General features: G+C 37.3%; 1 protein-coding gene across 2 annotated transcripts in view; it reads right to left on the reverse strand.

Moving 5' to 3' along the window:
• Positions 1 to 6,833, reverse strand: part of WIPF3 (WAS/WASL interacting protein family member 3) — a 29,411-nt gene extending 22,578 nt beyond the window's left edge. The window contains exon 1 of one of the 2 annotated variants that reach the window (XM_034402041.3): positions 6,700 to 6,833. The gene's annotated coding sequence lies outside the window, so the exon portion shown is untranslated. The remainder of the gene's footprint in view (positions 1 to 6,699) is intronic. The other variant, XM_034402042.3, reaches the window with a different exon arrangement.
• Positions 6,834 to 11,733: the final 4,900 nt, after the last annotated feature.

An 11,733-nucleotide genomic window follows, 5' to 3' on the forward strand; every position in this document is an offset into this window, starting at 1 on the left:
ATGCATTCACAGGATAAAAATAGTCATAAACCCAATATTGCATTTTGAAATGAATTAATTCAAATCAACTACTTGCTGGCTGGCTCCATCTTTTTTAGATAGCTGCTTTTAAACAGAAATAGATAGAATATAGATGGTAGAAAATTTAAATGTTATTTTTCAGAACAAGAGTCAATCAACAATATTTAGGAGGAGTGAGACACTTATTTTATCAGGAAAATATATGTCCCGCCCCCTCCCCATTCAGTCATGTCCAATTGTAGGAGACTGCCTGGACAGGTTCCTGCAGGTTTTTTGGCAAGGTTTTTCAAAAGTGGTTTGCCATTGCCTTTTTCCTAGAGCTGAAAGAAACTAACTGGCACACAATTATCCAGCTGGCTTTGTGCCGAAGATAGAACTCACAGTCTCACAGTTTTAGCCTGATGCTTTAACCACTATATCAAACTGGTTCATAAACATTATGTTAGAGGAACTTTAATAAGGCAAGGTAATTATCAATTTATAAAGTTAGTAAAAAAGAGCTTAAACTAGGAAACAAGATGCAAAATTGTAATTATTTAAGATTCATTTTGAATTACACTTTGAACTACAATACAAAAATAATTTGGCACATATGTATTTATCTTATTTCCATATCATACACCTGCGTAACCTTTTCTGGACTTGGAAACTACTAAGCAGAATAGGATCAGAGTTATTCTGGAATAAAGACTTCCAGGAAGTCCTAAATCCATTGGTTAGGTTAACAAATAAAAAAAAATCCAAGAAAAGGATAATAATCAAACACTCTGACTTTAGCCTTGAATTAAGAATAGCTATGCAGCACAGCTGCACTTTTCACAATTAAGTAAATTGCTCTTACTTCTGCTTCTGTTCAACCCTATCTTCAAAGCAATTAGATTTTCAAGGACTAGATTAAAACGAAATTCTCTCCCAGGTGTTGGGACTCTTTAGAATATAAGACTACCTAGAAATTTTAGTTTTGATTACACATTGCCTTCCCTTGGATCTGTCAAAAGTACTTAAATTTTGATATGGGTATCCTAAAAGAGAGCACTTATTTCTCAGTTCTAAACTGAGGAACTGCTGTTTTAGGTTGCATCGAAAGAAGTACTTCTTCTAAATCACTGCCAGCCCTTTGGAATAGTCCAACCAGAAGACCAAAGTTATGAATGTTAATACTGTTTTTATTATAAGGTTACAGTAACAGAATCTTGCCTTTATGTTTAAGAGAACTAGGGAGGGTCAAGTCTGAGAATTTTCTCAAATTACATTCCTGCTTTGGAGTCAGATTTCTCCTATCTGACTGTAGTCTTTGTTATTCTCATTACAGTCATAGATAGTATCTGTTCCAGTCTGTTTGGTATATTGAGTACTACATTCTGTTATATGCACCGTACTTTACAAAGTTAGACCAATCAGTTCAATGAAGATAAAGAGAATCAGGGAACTGGAATCTATGCTTCATGACAGGAAATGGTGTGAAGTGAGCATGACTGACAACAAAGATAAGTAAGGAGAGAAAATATAGTTTTCAAGTGCTTGAAAGGCTGTCAGAAGGAGGTCAAGACCCGCTTTGCATTATACCACAATGCAGGTACATAGAATAAAGTTATTGAAAAGTCTAAATCTACTTGAACTTTACAAAATAACTTCTCAACAATAAGAACGGCTTAATCAACAGTTTAGGAAGATGGCTTCTCTTAATTATTCATATCAAGGACAGAGGAATGCTTTAATTTAGATTCTTGCATTAAGCAAGGTATGGATTCCATACCCCAGATGACCGCCTTCAAACTCTGAACTTCTCATAAGTTAGGGATGTCAGAATAAGAGAAATAAAGAGGCAACAAGTAAAAGAACACCTCAAATAAACACTGTAATATTCTCCGGCAATAGACATGCTTATAAGAGCTTTCTCCAAATAGATGGATCTAATATGTGTTCTTCTGTCAGAGGCAAGTCCCATAACATTGTTGTTTGCAGCCAAAAGCCCCCACAAAATCATATTTCATCACACACACCACTGTTAAAAGCTTGTTTGTGTCTGTAGCAATCATTCCTCCAGACCACATTTCTAAAGACTACTGTATACTCAACTGAATACATTTTTAAAAGTTATTTAATTATTTTTAAAAGATCAGACTTGCAATAAACATAGAGATAGCATAGAAGTACCTACTGAATTATTTGTTTAGTCATTTCACCTCTAAATTATTTAGTAAAGGCTTCTGTATCCATCCATTTTCCTCCAAGGACCTCGGGGCTTGACTTATTTCCACAACAACATATAAGATTGGCAAAGGCTACACGCTACAGGATTAGGGAACAAAGATCATCCAGATGTTTCTGAACACCAAGTCTTGGTAGTTCCAATTAGTATGAACACTGTTTAAAATTCTGGGAACTACAGTTTAGCAGCATCTGGAGGCTTGCAAGATCCCTGCTGTTGGAGAAAAAAACAATTTTGACACAGATTTCTTTCTTCACTCAATTTAAATTTAGTTACTAAACCATGCCAAAACTATTAGATGCAGGTACATCATGTTAAGTACCCCATATCAAGCCTGATTATGTGTCTGCTTATGTTTACATTTGCTCAAGAGCTACTGAACAGGAAGAGGAAATAGGAGCTTGGCAGTGGAGTTCAACAGAAGAATTTATGGAAGTTCTTAACAAATTTTCCCTCTACGTCAAGTTTGTGCTTGGCTAACCTGAGAGCTAAAACCATTTCCTCACTAGTGATTTATGGTAATCTCAAGCCATTGTTGCAGTATTATAAAGTGTGTCTTTGACAGTGATATAGTGGCACAGTAATGGTTGATTTACTAGGAATACCAACTTTGAGCTATCAAGGAAGTAAAAAAAAAAGGAACAAGAAGCAAAATGAGGGAATCCTAGAGGGCAGAGGAGATGTGATTGCATTTAAGACAGAGTGTCCTGATACTTGATAGCACCTTAGCATGAGGAGCCAAAACAAAGGCATGCCAACTGGAATAATCGGGTTCTGGGCTACAAAAAAGCATGTTTTCTGCCTGGAGCACAGAAAAAAAATGTAACAATGATTTCAAAAGTATATTGAAGTCCTATGATAATGGAATCCAGTTATCGTTTCCTGCTATTCTATGTGGATCAAATGATACTGAAAGAAACAGCCATAATCACTTTATATGGAATTGGAAGGTCCAGAACAGAAGTTCAAAATCTAGGGCAATGTTTGGAAGTTCTCTCAGCTTAAAGATGCTATATTGAGAAATCCTAATCTAGGGGCTCAAATGGTTTTGGGACATGACTGGGAAAGAAAAGAGGAATATTAAGAAGTGAATTACTGTTTAGCTAATAATATTTATGGGATATATTTGGATTCGGAGACTATCATCTTAATTACTGAGATTGATGGACTGCTAATATGAGATTGACTGTATCTCAGATACACAACAGACTTACATGCTATAAAAAGAAGGAAGAGTGTGGCTTTCATGGAATATATTAATCCACTCTATATAAAATCAGAAAATTAGCTCATGAAGATAATGGAATTAAAAGTATATATAACAATGCACAGAATGTGTGCAAAATGAAAAAAATAAACTAGAATGCAGCCCAGAAAGGACAATATTTAATGTGCATGATGTGCACATGTTATGTGGCAAGCGAAACCTGATGGGATGACTATTCTGATTTGAGTACAGCAAGATAAAAGGGCTCAAAACAAGCAGAGACAATGGAAATGGATAAGTGTTAAAAGTATCCACCGATATTCAGAAATCCAAGTAAATGAATACCTGGAAGGGGATCCAAGAATCTGTAAACCAATCAACCTGACATTAATCCTTGACCTTAAAAGCACATCATAAAAGGATTGTTTCAAACCTCCAGAGATCAAAGTGGTAATTATTAGATACCAGCCTGAATTTATTAAGCACCAGTCTTTTCAAATTAAAAACATTTTTAATCTAAACATTAATTTGGCAGATAGTGGGAATGCTATGGATGCACTTGTATATTTTAGCAAAATATATTACAAAAAAATGAAATTCTGATTGAATGAAGTTGGTTAAATGATGATTAAATGACATGACACTTAAGTGGATACAAAGCTATCTCAAATATCATACAGAAATACTGGGTCAGGTACTACGGTAGTAGGTTTATCTTGTTCTTCAATTCTTTATTAATAGTCTGGTGAAAGAGGTAGAGGGAATGCTTACCAATTTGCAGATGATACCATCTTAGGTAGGATAGCCAGTAGACAGAAATAACATTTAAAACAGTCTTTATAGGTTAAGAAAAATAAGCTGAAAATAGCAGAATGACATTTAATAGAAGACAAATGATTAATTTTTACTTTTCTATTTTGCTTGGGAAACAGAAAACAAATGCATATAGGGTGGGGATACTTGGCTTGATGACAAGTACTTGCATAAAAGATCTTGGATTGTTGATTACAAAGTGAGAATGATCCTGGGTGCTAATGCTACAAAAAATAAAATGCAATGGGGTATGTGAAGTATAGCTTCTAAATCATAGCTAGTATTAGTTCCATTTCAACAGAATTACTATTAGCATCAGAAATTGTGGTTGTAAGTCGAGGATTACCTGTACTTAAAAGGATCTCACACTGAAGATGATCAATATTTAGTTTCTATTTTTCCAGGTTGTGTAGAATATAGAATAATGGTTTTAAGTTTTAAGAAGGTAGATTCTACTAAGACTGTATTATTATTATTATTCTCTTCCTTACTAGTACCTATCACTTCCCACTTATTACTACACCATGTTGCTTGTATCTTTCAATTTATATTGTTTTTGTTTCCTAGTATGTTTTGATAGCTTATTAGTAACCTTGACTATCACTAAGTGTTGTATCTTTTTATTCTCGATGAATGTATTTTATTCTCCTTATGTACACTGAGAGCATATACACCTAAAACAAATTCCTTGTGTGTCCAATCACACTTGGCCAATAAAGAATTCTATTCTGATTAAATGTTAGGGGACTTCCTTATGTGAAGAGCCGTTCAATACTAGAAGTGATTAGCTAGAGAGGTGATGGGTTAAAGGAGCTCTAATTCAGGTTTAAAACTGGAAAGCAGAAATTACACAATCAAATGTTATTAAGTACGTGTGTAGTTAATACAAAAGTACACAAGTACTTAGTAACAAAACTGAGAGTTCAGCAGCTGATGTGAATCCAGTGGCATGGAAATCCTTTTATTTTTGCAACTTTACTTTCTGTGAATAAACTGGGAATAACATATTGATTTAAGATAGGCTTCCTCTCAGCAGTTCTCAAAATTCTGAGCCAATAAGTTTAAGAATTCAATCCATTTGGGCACTCCCAGGTGCTGTACACTAATTCATTTGACTGTGGCTCAATAAAGATTTGTAACTCTTCTAAACCCTCTCATTTAGATCTAGACCTAGTGAATTTCCACAAAACTTATTTTTAAATACGTGCAACGGAAAGATAAAAATCACATAGTTATGGCTACAATAAGCAAGTAATAATTAAATGCATTGGCTAATATAGCAACTTGCATATATAGATCCACCTACAGAAGCTCCCATGGTCAAACCAGAGGGAAAAATGTATTTTCTGCCAAGAGCATTCAAGGTATTTTCAAAAGGCAAATCCAGACAGTTTATAAACCAAACCAACATTGCTCTTTTTAAACAGTCTTTCATAAATTATACAATTCAACGATCTATTTCAAGCATCTGTAAGGCTTGACAACCTAACAAATATCCACTGTATTTTTCAGAGTTCTACAGTTCCAGCTCTTCCCTTGGCACCTACAGCCACCAACATCTTCAAGGGGATCCTTTCAAGGTCACATGTTCTTTTTCCACCCAGTTAAAAAAAATCAAGAGGATTTGGATACCATTGGAGTCTGGTGCATTAAACTGGAGATGCTTGGAGGCACAGGATTCTCAGCATTAGCAGTGAAAAAGAGTTCTATAATTATTCCACCTTTTCTTTCTTTATATCTGCTCTCAGATAAGGTCTTTACTCCACAATCATGTTGTCTTATTAACATAATTGTCCAGCACTATCTTCTCTCTTGCTACCTAACCTTTTGTCAGGGAGCACCAATTTAATGTGTAAACACCTGCCTTCCTCTGTGAAAGTCATGAATGCAACCCTACTCTATGTTCTCCAAAAATTCCAGACTACAATACCCATAACTTCTGGCTACTATGTATCCTGCTCATGAAAGATGGGTATGAAGAACAGATGAGTTGTTATATAACTCATTACTTAGTCCCTTCCCCGCAACTAAATGGAACTTAGTTCTTTGTAGATACGTTCGGGATTTGTGCTAATTTAAACCCGCAAAAATCCCCGGAGGTATAGCGTTTTTAGCTGAAACGCTTCCCCGTCGCGCTCTAAACTATGGCTTGTTGAATAGCTCCGGGTCTAGGATTCTCAACATTAGGGTTTAAACGGTACGTTAAGCCACATATAATTCAGCGTGATGGGTAAATCCCAACAGAAAGAAAAACGACGCTATCCAGGCGGCACAAGGCGGACTTTATTCTATTTAGGATGGGGTTGAGAAAAGTGGGGGGAAAGGGGACGAAGGAGGGAGATAAAACCCCTTGGCTGGAAAGGCAAATGGCCACACCGCTCTCCCAGCCCCCGTATCAAGACAGAAATAAAGGAGTTAGGGAGCGCATGGGTTGATTTTCACTGACCTGGAATAAGATAGGAAGAAAGCCCAATCGGCCGGTCTTCGTTATCCGCCAGCACAAGCGCAGCGACTCCAAAGCTCCCGAATCCGGTTTCCCTCGATCCGGCAGCAGCGTGGGAAGGTAGGCGGGGCGTCGATGCAGCTTCGTCCGCACGCTCTCAATTATCCCTGGAGTTCTGCTGCAGCCGCTTCCAAGTTGCGGTGGGGAGGGGGGGGGGAAACTGGGAAGCGAACTTGGGAGACCAAACTAAGAGGCGAAACAGACAGGCGCGATCTCTGTCAATGGGCTTTGGAATCTGCGAGAGGTCCAGATTAGAAGAAGGATTTTAGCCCTGCCTGAAGTTCGGTTAAATTTTTAACTTGGTTTCCTTTAACTGGTTTTCTTAAACAGCGCTAGAGCCAGCAGGGCCTCTCTCCGTTGCCATTGGAGAATATTTTACCGGTTTCAGGAACTAGAAGCTTGATTCTTGTTCAGCATTTCTAGAATTCCGATTAAGCGGAGCCTCCAGCTGAGCCTGGGCAGAGGGCCGCCCATTTGTGGACTCAAACGAGAGGGGTCTGCAGGTAGTTTTGAATTCCACCTTCGAAACATGAGGTGTGAGGGCACCTAGGAAAGACAACTTACTCGAGGGCCTCCGAATGTACTGTGTGCTACTGTTCATAGAATCCTACAGCTGCAAGATACTGTTTAGATGTCTGGGGAATTTGGGTGTTGAAGTGTGCACACACATCTTAATATTGCTAAAGTTGAAAAACGCTGATTTAGGTCGAAGCAGGAATCCCAAGTGTCCATTCTCTACAAGCACAGGGGAGCCCACCATCTGTCCAACTGCCCATTCCCCATCCCTTAACATTGGTAGAGAAGCTGCTTTCCTGAAATTAAATCTACTACAGGTCCTCAAGTTATGACCACAATGTCAGCATTCCAGAAGAATCCAACTCCAATTAAAACCCAAAAGTCCATCACATGGTCCACTCACCATTTGTCCCAACTTGTGACACCACTTCCACCCTCCTCCTCCAGATGGAGGGATACCATGACCTTGACCAAAAAAGAATGCTATTATGTCTAATTACATAATAGCTATTATGTCTCACTACCCTCTACTAAATCCCCCTCCTAATTTCTCAAGCACAAGAAGGTGGCAGTGTGGAAGCTTCCAGTGTTAATATGGCTTCCAAAGCTGATACACAATTGAACTTATGACCAACATTTCTGTTGCTAAGCGAGACAGTTGTTAAGTGAGCTTTGCCCCATTTTATGTCCCTGCCACAGTTAAGTGAATCGCTGCAGTTAGGTTAGTAATACAGAAAGTGAATCTGGCTTCCCTATTTATTTTGCTTGTCAGAAGATTGTAAAAGAGGATGACATGATCCTAGGATAGTGCAACTGTCATAAGTATGAACCAGTTGCTAAGTATCCAAATTTTGATCACATAACCACAGGAATGCTGCAATAGTCATGAGAAAAATGGTCCTAAGTCACTTTTTTCAATGCTATTGTAACTTCAAACAGCATCTCTATTAAGTCTATATGAATCAGATGTGATCCTACTTAAAGTGATGATTTTGGATTCTCTTTGAGACTGCAGTTGAGATTCAAAATATTAGAGCCTCTTTGACTGTGAAGAAAACTACTATAGGTCTTAATAGAAAAGTACTGAGATTTTTTTCTCAGTTAAAGAGCAGAGACAATAGACCATCAGTGTTTCCAAGGTGTATGTTGTTAAGAATTTCCTTGCTCTGTGTGTGCACGTGTGTTTATTATTCATATATATACATAAGTACGTATGTACATACATGTTTACAATTCTCCGTTTCAAGACAAACAGCATAGTAATTGCTATTGCTAGTGAAAAATCTGAATTTTATGGAATCAGGAAAGCATTTTGCAAAAGCATTTTACAAATATAACAGCAAACACTTCCCAAAGTATTTTAAAAAGTAAAGTCTTCTTTCCCATTTGTTTTTTTGAGCACCAGATTTGGCATGGTATTAAACAGGTGCCTTGTGTAGTATTGTGCTTTACAGCCATTGATTATCTTCTGGGATATCTGGTGGATCCCTCCAACACTAGCATTGGGATGTTGCTGGGCAGGTTACATTGATCAAACATGGTTTTTTTGGGGGGGGGGGGAGTCAGAAGAATGATCTTTGGCTTGTTCTTCTGGGGTGGTTTAGGTTTGTTGCATGTACTAATAGAATTTTCAAGCGTGCCAAAGGAATTGGTATTGCTTATTGGTCAGTTTGGCCTCTACTGGAAAGGTCAAGTATTTGTCCTGGTGGGACTCGGTTAGAACAAGCTTGTAAATTGCTAGCAGTATTCTACTTTGGTATTTATTTTTCTATACACAAAATTGAACATTGTGTATTCTCTGCAATATTTCTAGAAATAGCAGAAAACCATTAAATGTGTAAAGTTAACAAAGAACTGCAAAAATACCTGTTTTAATTTATTGTTTATTTGTTTGACCCCAGATGTATATCCTGCCTTTCCTCAGAAGTCATCACAACATAAATATCTTTTCCCATTTTCCCCCACCAGAATAACTTGTACGGGCTGATTGGGCTGAGATGCTGGTCCAAAATCACCTGGTAGATTTATTGGCTGAGGCTGGGCTTGATCTTAATCAATACACTAAACTGGGTTTCTAATTGCAAATATGTTTTGATGCAGTGAAGGGGAAAGCCTTCTAGCTGTTGAGACCAAAGAGGATATCAGGATCTTTTGGAAAGAAACCCTAACTTCACAGCTTCATGCATATTCTGGTAGGGTCCATCAATCAACCAATCAGCCAGTCAAATTAACTTTATTATGATTGTTTACCAATGCAAAAAAATAAGACTAATTCTGAGACAGCAAAAACAAATAATATTAAAAGTGAACAATCATAACATTGATCTCTGACACTGCTCTCTTGGTATACTGCCATGTGGTTTAACTGCTAGAATTGATTGCTAACCACAAAAGAAATTTTGCAGTGAACTGTTCTAGGAAAATGTTGATCAAGTATGTGGTTAATCTATGGGGAAAATCTATACAGCCAATTTAATAACAGAAAACAAAGCTTCCATAATGGGCATTTCTGCCCTAGGGATTTATCAAGTTGTCCAGCCATTCCAGGGATACTAATTTAGTAGTGATGATTTGCCACAATTATGGTTTGTGATTCCACAATCCTGAGAAAAAGAAAAGCAAGAGAAACAAACTTAAAATAGTCCCACCTTGATTATGTTTAGTATAAATTGGGACAGACAAAATTCTGTTATTCTTGCCACAATAATCCCTGGAATTTCTGGGTGCCTGTTTCTTAGTCCAGTATACTTTAAAGTGTTGCCATTGCTAGACCTTAAAAGGATCTTGTTGAACTAAAATAAATAGCAACAACAGCACCCAGAATGATCAAAGAAACTCCCTCTGTTACAATATTGGAATTCTTGAGTTCCCAAAAAAGACATGATTATTTCAGCTGGCTGGGGAATTCTGAGAATTAAAGTCCATATACTTCAAGGCTGAGAAACACTGTTCTAGATAATAACATAGCTGCAATTGCTTGTTAGAATGTTTTGCCAAATCTTAAGAATTGCATGCCACTCATTCACTGTTTTAAATAACCACAGTTGTCCTTATTCAGTATAGGCACTTTCATTTACTTCCTTTCCATTTGCCTTGATTTAATTGTGCTCTCAGTTCCTATACTTAATAAAGAATCGTGATGTTCTCGTGTATTTTTGTAGAACAAGTTCTTTCTTTCTCTCTTCTCCAGGCAGGGCTTCTTCTGCAGAGCTCTCTTGCATAGATCCTACCCCCTCTTTATTGCTATTAAGTGCTCCCTCCAAGTACAGGGCATCCATTTAATTGATTCAGACTCAACATGCAAGCCAAACTCTCACTCCCCCCCCAATACATACTACTGTTTGCTTCTCCAGGACCTTATGATTCCATTGTAACCTGAATACATTTCAAAGAAAAACCACAATAAACTTTTCAAACCTCTTGTCACAGTGCAGTAGGGATTTTTTTCCTCCCCCTCAATTCCTTTCATAGGCTAACAATTACCCAACAAAGAAGGTATAATTGTACCTTATTTGGCTAGCCTTCACAGTATGGGAGTATCAAGCATTCATACCGTATTATTTAGCAGTAGGACTAAATACCATATCTGCAACTTAAGGTTCACTGTTAACAATAAGCCAGCATATATTTAAGCAAGCCTTTATTGAAGATTCTTTGTGGTTCATAAATTTTCCATTTTAAACCAGTAGGTGAGATTCTAAGGACTTTTGAACCAAGATTTACTGTGTCCCATTTCATAGCAAAAGTGAAGGGGCAAATCAGAAGTTATGTGAAACTTTGTAATACCGTACCCATTGGAGAATGAATGAAATTTAAAGATAATCAGAGTTTTATCATAACAATTGCCATCCAAATGGTTGTAGATAGATGTTAATACTTCGCCCTTCATTTGCATTTCATTTATTCAGAATTTACTAGAAAGCAGTGTGCTTTGGACAGCTTTGGACAACCTTGGCTGATACCAAAAGGTTAAACAGAGTCATAAGGCTTGACTGGGTGACTATAAGAAAACCTTAGAGCTATGGACTTGACTGGACAACTATTGCAGATAAAAATGAATGTTAAGTCATTTCCCATGTATTGCCAAGAAAATTCTGTAGACATATCCATGAGATTCTTGATTCAAAGGAAAACCAAATATACTCCAGCTAGTGTCTACAAGGAAATCCACTGAATCTGCATTTTGGGATGAAGCGATATATATGCTGAAATGAAAGCAGCATCTTTTTGTCTTGAGGCCCAAAACATTATGGCCATGAATTGCACAATACCTCATTGAGTTGATCCAGTACTGAAAATTAGAGTAGTGTGGGTTAGTTTACAAAGTCCCTAAACTAGACAGGGGACATAATACAGTTTAAGAATACATGCTTTGTATCTGCAGGTTGACTGCCTGCCAACAAACCTGCATGTTGATGTACAGTGAGGAAAAGTGCAAAATAAATGCTTGTTCTTTACAAT

This window comes from Pantherophis guttatus, chromosome 4, assembly GCF_059756535.1.
Source record: "Pantherophis guttatus breed Tessera chromosome 4, ASM5975653v1, whole genome shotgun sequence".
NCBI lineage: Eukaryota > Metazoa > Chordata > Lepidosauria > Squamata > Colubridae > Pantherophis > Pantherophis guttatus.